This window comes from Triticum aestivum, chromosome 2A, assembly GCF_018294505.1.
Source record: "Triticum aestivum cultivar Chinese Spring chromosome 2A, IWGSC CS RefSeq v2.1, whole genome shotgun sequence".
NCBI classification, from domain to species: domain Eukaryota; kingdom Viridiplantae; phylum Streptophyta; class Magnoliopsida; order Poales; family Poaceae; genus Triticum; species Triticum aestivum.
In genome coordinates, this window is record NC_057797.1 from 451,933,126 (window position 1) to 451,939,190 (window position 6,065).

Here is a 6,065-nt window from a genome sequence, read left to right on the forward strand (position 1 = left end):
ACACAGGGATATGCATTGGTTGAATATGGAATTTTTGAGGAAGCACAAACTGCAAACAGAATAATGAATGGGACAGAGCTGTTAACAAAGACTATCCATGTTGATTGGGCATTCAACAGAGGTCCTATACAGAACGTCACGAGTGCAGGGTGCGAACTAAACGTGTTTTCTCCTGCATTTCCTATGGTTGATAAATCTTTGTGCCAATTTGATATGATACTTAATTTGGACCACATGCTTGTTACTGATAGTGTCTTCTTTGTGTGATCTGTGTTTACATTCTATAATTGTATACTTGTCCTTGCCATTGCCCTGTCCTGAAATTCTTGCAAGCTAGATCTATTGTTTTTCATTTGCTCGCTACTACACAACAATATTACTTCTGTAAACCTAATAACCTCAAAGATTATAACGTGATTAAATAGTATTTCCTGGAGAAGGTTCAACATTGGTGCTCTTCCATGTCAGCTAGAGGAGAAAAATGAGGAGGAGCCGCTTCTCTGGCCAGACCTGGGGTCGGGACCGGCACGCCACTGACATATCTACGCCTGCGACCATGGCCACACGCATGGGCTGACGCCGCTAATGAAGATGCGTACCCTTAGCCACGAATTTGTCCCTGATCCCATCCATGCAGGTGTTGATCATTGCAACTTCTAAACACTCCTTGTCTGTTTCAATTAATTGGCTTCCTGCTTTGTTCACTGATGCAAAGCATTTGTGCAGGTGGGCTTCGCTGCCATGGAATGACACCTCTGATCTTCCATGTAGATGAGCTCGGGTTCATGGAAGCCATGTCCAAGCAAACTGAGTGCTTTGAAGGTACTGACTAATTAACTCACTCATGTGATCAACAAGCAAGATTTCTTTAACGACATGAATCAGCATATCTGATTTTTTGTTGATTGATTTCTTGTCCTTGACCATGTACCTGAGCTTTAGCTGAAGTAAGATGTTTCGGATTTTGCAGCATCAGTTGTGTGATACCGCTATTTGATTCTTCAAACACTCTATCTCTTATTCCCCTGTTTCGTATTCTAAAATCCTGATTGTGATGTTTAATCTGTACAATTACTTCTAAGTTTGGCAAGTTATATATGGATCTTGACCCATCTCTTGTGGAAAAGGTTTTATAGAAAAGGAATCGGAAGCTCGGAGAGACCTCACGTGAATCAACAGGTTTGACTCCTTTTAGTCTTTGGTTATATTCAAAGTGGAAACCCATGAAATGTCGGGATCAAAATCCCAGGTCGGATGGGACTGTGGGCATTCATGATTACTGTACAAGTAACTGATTTCATGGAACATGCTTCTTACTTTCTTGTCTGAATGCTTAATAGTATATTACCCTTGCAATGTGATGGAACCAGTAGACATTATACCATTGAGTGTATGAAACACTGCACATATTTTTCTATTTTTTACTCAACAACAACCAATGAGTGGCAATGAAGGGTATCTTACATTTATTAGCAGTTCCAACCATTTCCGGAGAACATACAAACCAGAAAAGTGGAAGCAAAACAAAATGTGGATCACATTTTAGATCTGTTGTTGAAAACAAAGTTTCTATCAGGCTTTCGATATGTTATTTCCTTGTTCTGATCGGCATAAACTGAATTCTCTTATTTGATTGTGCGGTGCAGGCAATTCCCTATGGGCAAGCCTTAAATCATTATCTTGAACAGATAGTTTCACTTTTTCGCGACAGAATATATGCTGTGAATGAAATCGGCCTTGATGACCGCTATTTAGAATTTAGGCAAGTGGAAGGAGATGGGGAGTGTTTCTACAGGAGCTTCATATTTTCCTACCTTGTAATTGTCCTTCTCCTTGTCCCTTAGTATACTACAGGATTCATGTTCCCTGATCTAACTCTCTTTGTTTATGCCAATGTACGACAGGAGCAAGTTCTTGATAGGAAAGACACAAATGAGGAACGCCGCCTCCTTGCAGCTATCCAAGAGTTGGCTGAGGAACCTGCACGTTTTGGATGGGCCTCTGAATTTTCTAGGAGCCATGATGTAAGTTCCTGCCTTTTTCCACATTTTTGTTTTTTCCTTGGATAAACATATTTGTAAGGGACGAATACAATTCTCTTCAAGTTATTCTACATGTCAAAATGAATTCAGTTGTCTAACCATCAACCATTTGAGGGAGATGCACAAATGCTTAGCAGTAGTGGCATGGCATTGCAGTTTACGCCCTGTTGACGCAAGCTCAAGTCTGAAGCTTATTGTTATGTTACAATTTACGACCCAATTTAGCAAAAATACACCTTAAGTTTACTGCAAGGGATACTAGTGTGACATATAATTCTATGCTTCATTGAACACTGAAATGCTTCAGACCAGCTGCTTCTTATCATGTAGATATCTCACCATTCCTTTACTCTTTAACTATCTTATAGTAGATCATTATTAACTGAAGTTGTTCATGCGAGTATCCTAATTATGAGTTAATGTCTTGGTATTGAATATCAATAGTATGCAAGCACTTTTGTGACCGAAGGTATCGCCTTACAGAGCTGTATATGGAATGGTTCGAAATGCATTTATTAACTCAGGGATTGTTTCAGGCATTAAGGAGTTGATGAAGAAAGTAAAGAGATGGAAGAAAAAATGCAGATTGATCCCCGTATTAACTGACAGGGTTTTGATATGTTTGGTTTGCTGCAATTCCGGGAAGTGTTGCTGATTAATTGAATTATTGCTTCACTTTCATACATGTATGAAAAATTTGCATAATTTTACTTTAAAGGTGACGCCGGAGCTGGCGAATTTGAGTGCAGGGCTTTTTTGGCGGCTTTGCTCCTCTTTTAAAGAAGATACCTTCAGAGGATAATGGTAATTAAATACCCATACCGCAACATCATCAGTAGTCATTAAGAGTAATTTTCTATCTTGATGATTTCATCCATGACTGTGAGATATATTAACTCTTCAACCTCAGTTTTAATCAAGGACAATTGAAGCCTATTGATTTTGAATTGTTGACACATGGTTTGCTTGAGACAAGTGAAGCTGCCGAGGTGATTTGTACACCTAAACTGCTTCAAGTATTCGCCCGATTTGCATGGCAAGAATAGTAGGATTATACAGGTTTGTTCTATTTCATTTATCATCCCATGATTTATCCCACTGCTAAGTGTGACAACTAATGATGTCCCTAGATTTGATTTTTGTCGCTTTGCATGAATTCAGGTTAATGTCAAGGGCTTGAAAGGTGTGAGGGAAGTAAACATGGATCTGATGGTGATGGGAATCTTTCTTATAAAGAAAGATACATAGGGTGTATGATCTGGCGCATATTAGATAATCAAAGTTGATGCATTGTGCACCAATCTGGTTGATGTTTACATAATCCAAGCAGATTTACCAATTTGAAGAGCCATGTATTATTGTAGCTTCCTCTCTACATCAAGTACACATAAATATAATGCCGAAGAATGTAGTTTATTTTATTGGTCTACAGATCTTCCCTGCGAGGCGCTACAGATCAGATGGGCGCTGTTGTGAAGGCCGCGAAGGCGTGGCAGGTGGCATGGGTTAGCATGTGGGTGGTACCACCATGCTGCTCTGGACGTGCATTGTGGTGCTGCTCGTGGCGGCTTTCGGAGGGAGACAGAGTGGTATGTGCTTTTCTAAACATATATATTCCTGAAGAACCTTTTTGTGGTCCTGATGAATTGAGCGATCTGTTCTCTCGTGTCTCTTCTCCTTCATTTCTACCCTGATGCAGCAGAACATAAAGAATTTGGGAGCTACTTGGGTTTGGATCAGCAAGCCATGTCCGTTTGGTTTGGCAAAGGAAGGCCTTTTATCCTTTTTCTATAATGCCATGAACATCTCTGAATTTTTACACTGGTTCCAGCCGATGCTTAATATTTTTCCAACATTTTTGTGACTGGAGCCCACACATACATAGTCATGGATCTGATTTTGATTTTTGGACCTTGCTATTTCACTGATTTGGAACATTTATATGCAGTTCTAGGCTTCTAGCTAGATGGATTAATAGATATGTTGGACCTATGCATTTTATATTACCCGCATGGATCTATGTTTATTATTTGATGCTCCTCTTTATCCTGGAGAAGAATTTTTGCAAAGAGTTGTCATTTTTGGAGATATGGATTTGTTGTCACTTCAGCAGTATGCTTTCAGTGCTACAAAGTATGCAGTGAATTAGATTAGATTGATGATAGAACTATTGGCAGCACCAGTTTAACATATGTTGATTTCTGGCCCATCTTTATTTGCTTCCGAGTTAAACTATGAATTTGAAAACAAAAAAATTATACATTTGTTGATGCTAAATTTATCAGTCCTTTTGTTTTGATAATCACCTCCTGCATATGTGTTCCTGGGTAGTTTTCTTACTGCCACAGCTTGGTTGTTCTAGCAGGATAATGTATTTTTTTATGGAAAACACGGATGAGTAATTACATGATATGTTATTAATATTAAACTATGTTGTTTCTCTGAAACTAACTTTGTATTTCAGCTTTGGAAACTGTGTTCTAACCTTAGTTCTGACAAGAGGGCCACTATAATCACCAACTGGTTTGAGTTTTGTCACCGCGCCAAAATTCGTGAGGGAGACATCTATGCATTTGTTTCAGGATCACTTCAAAGCGCAGCCTGGTTTTCACACTGCACCGCCTCTAGATGCACCATCGACGACACTGCAGGCCCTGTGTCAATATAATCTAACACTAAGTACTCTTAATTATGCTCTATCCTGTGACATCCTATGGTTTGCTTTTGGTCCTTTTATCACATGCTTTTCAAGACACTAAATTTATGTTATTGCTTATGTAAAGTGCACTATTCTTAGTCAGATGTTTTATGTTCAGATCCATAATGCCCTTTCTCTGTGTGTGTGTCTATATATATATATATATATATATATATATATATATATATATATTTGCTGCTAAGTTTGTTAATTAAAGCAATCAACCCAAACGTTAATTGTAATAGGAAAGAGCGTTAAAGGGTTGACTACAACCAGACACTGTCCAGCTCTCCCTCAAAAGGCGCGCCACGGGTGTGCCCCAACACCTAGTGACAAATAATGTAATGCGGGAGATAAGGGTTTGTGATGGGTACTTGGTATGTTGACTTTTGCGTAGACTCCCCGGCAACGGCATCAGAAATCCTTCTTCCTACCTCTTGAGCACTGTGGAGCAACGTGGGCCCCATGAGGGTGGAGGGCGCGCCTGGGGGGAGGGTAGGCGCGCCTCTACCTCGTGCCCTCCTGGTTGCTTTCTTGAAGTAGGGTCCAAGTCCTCTGGATTATTTTTGTTCCGAAAATCACGTTCCCGAAGGTTTCATTCCGTTTGGACTCCGTTTGATATTCTTTTTTCGTGAAACTCTGAAATAGGCAAAAAACAACAATTCTGGGTTGGGCCTCCGGTTAATAGGTTAGTCCCAAAAATAATATAAAAGTGTATAATAAAGCCCAATAATGTCCAAAACAAGATATAATATAGCATGGAACAATAAAAAATTATAGATACGTTGGAGACGTATCAATATGTCAAGGAAAGACTTGATAGAGCCGTCGGGTCCCGGAGCTGGTGCATAAGATTTCCATCATACAAAGTGATAACAGGAGATCCTAGACACTCAGACTATCGACCTGTGACTATACATATGGAAGGTGCATATAGAACCATGAGACCTCAAAGAGGGAACCATGGCTTCAGATTTGAAGCAAAGTGGTTGCAGGAGGAGGGATGTGAAGAAATAGTCAGGAATGCATGGTCTAACGCGTCTTTTCGAGGCGAAAATGATTTATCTCAGATACTAAGAAGAATCGCGGGAGATCTAAAAAATTGGGACACTAATGTGTTAGGGGATCTAGAGAAAAGAATTAAAACAATAAAAACTGAGCTGGAACATGTAAGGAGAACATCGATTGACGAGAACACGGTGTCTCGAGAGCATCTATGGAGGGAAAAACTGGACAGACTGGAACACCAACAGGACATATTCCAGAGACAGAGAGCTCATGTTAAGTGGTTGCAGGCTGGGGATAAAAACACAACTTTTTTTTCA

General features: G+C 39.8%; 1 long non-coding RNA gene across 5 annotated transcripts; it reads left to right on the forward strand.

The window, feature by feature from the left end:
- The first annotated feature begins 263 nt into the window (after positions 1–263).
- Positions 264–4,863, forward strand: LOC123188964 (uncharacterized). 5 transcript variants are annotated; one of them, XR_006495468.1, is made up of 9 exons: positions 309–637; positions 727–822; positions 1,128–1,179; positions 1,647–1,817; positions 1,905–2,024; positions 2,579–3,101; positions 3,204–3,394; positions 3,475–3,631; positions 3,742–4,863. It is a non-coding gene; the product is annotated as an uncharacterized lncRNA (long non-coding RNA). The 5 variants fall into 5 exon arrangements; XR_006495469.1 differs by having other exon boundaries at positions 3,745–4,863; XR_006495467.1 differs by having other exon boundaries at positions 310–637; positions 2,579–2,846; positions 2,953–3,101; positions 3,204–3,631.
- The last annotated feature ends 1,202 nt before the right edge of the window (positions 4,864–6,065 follow it).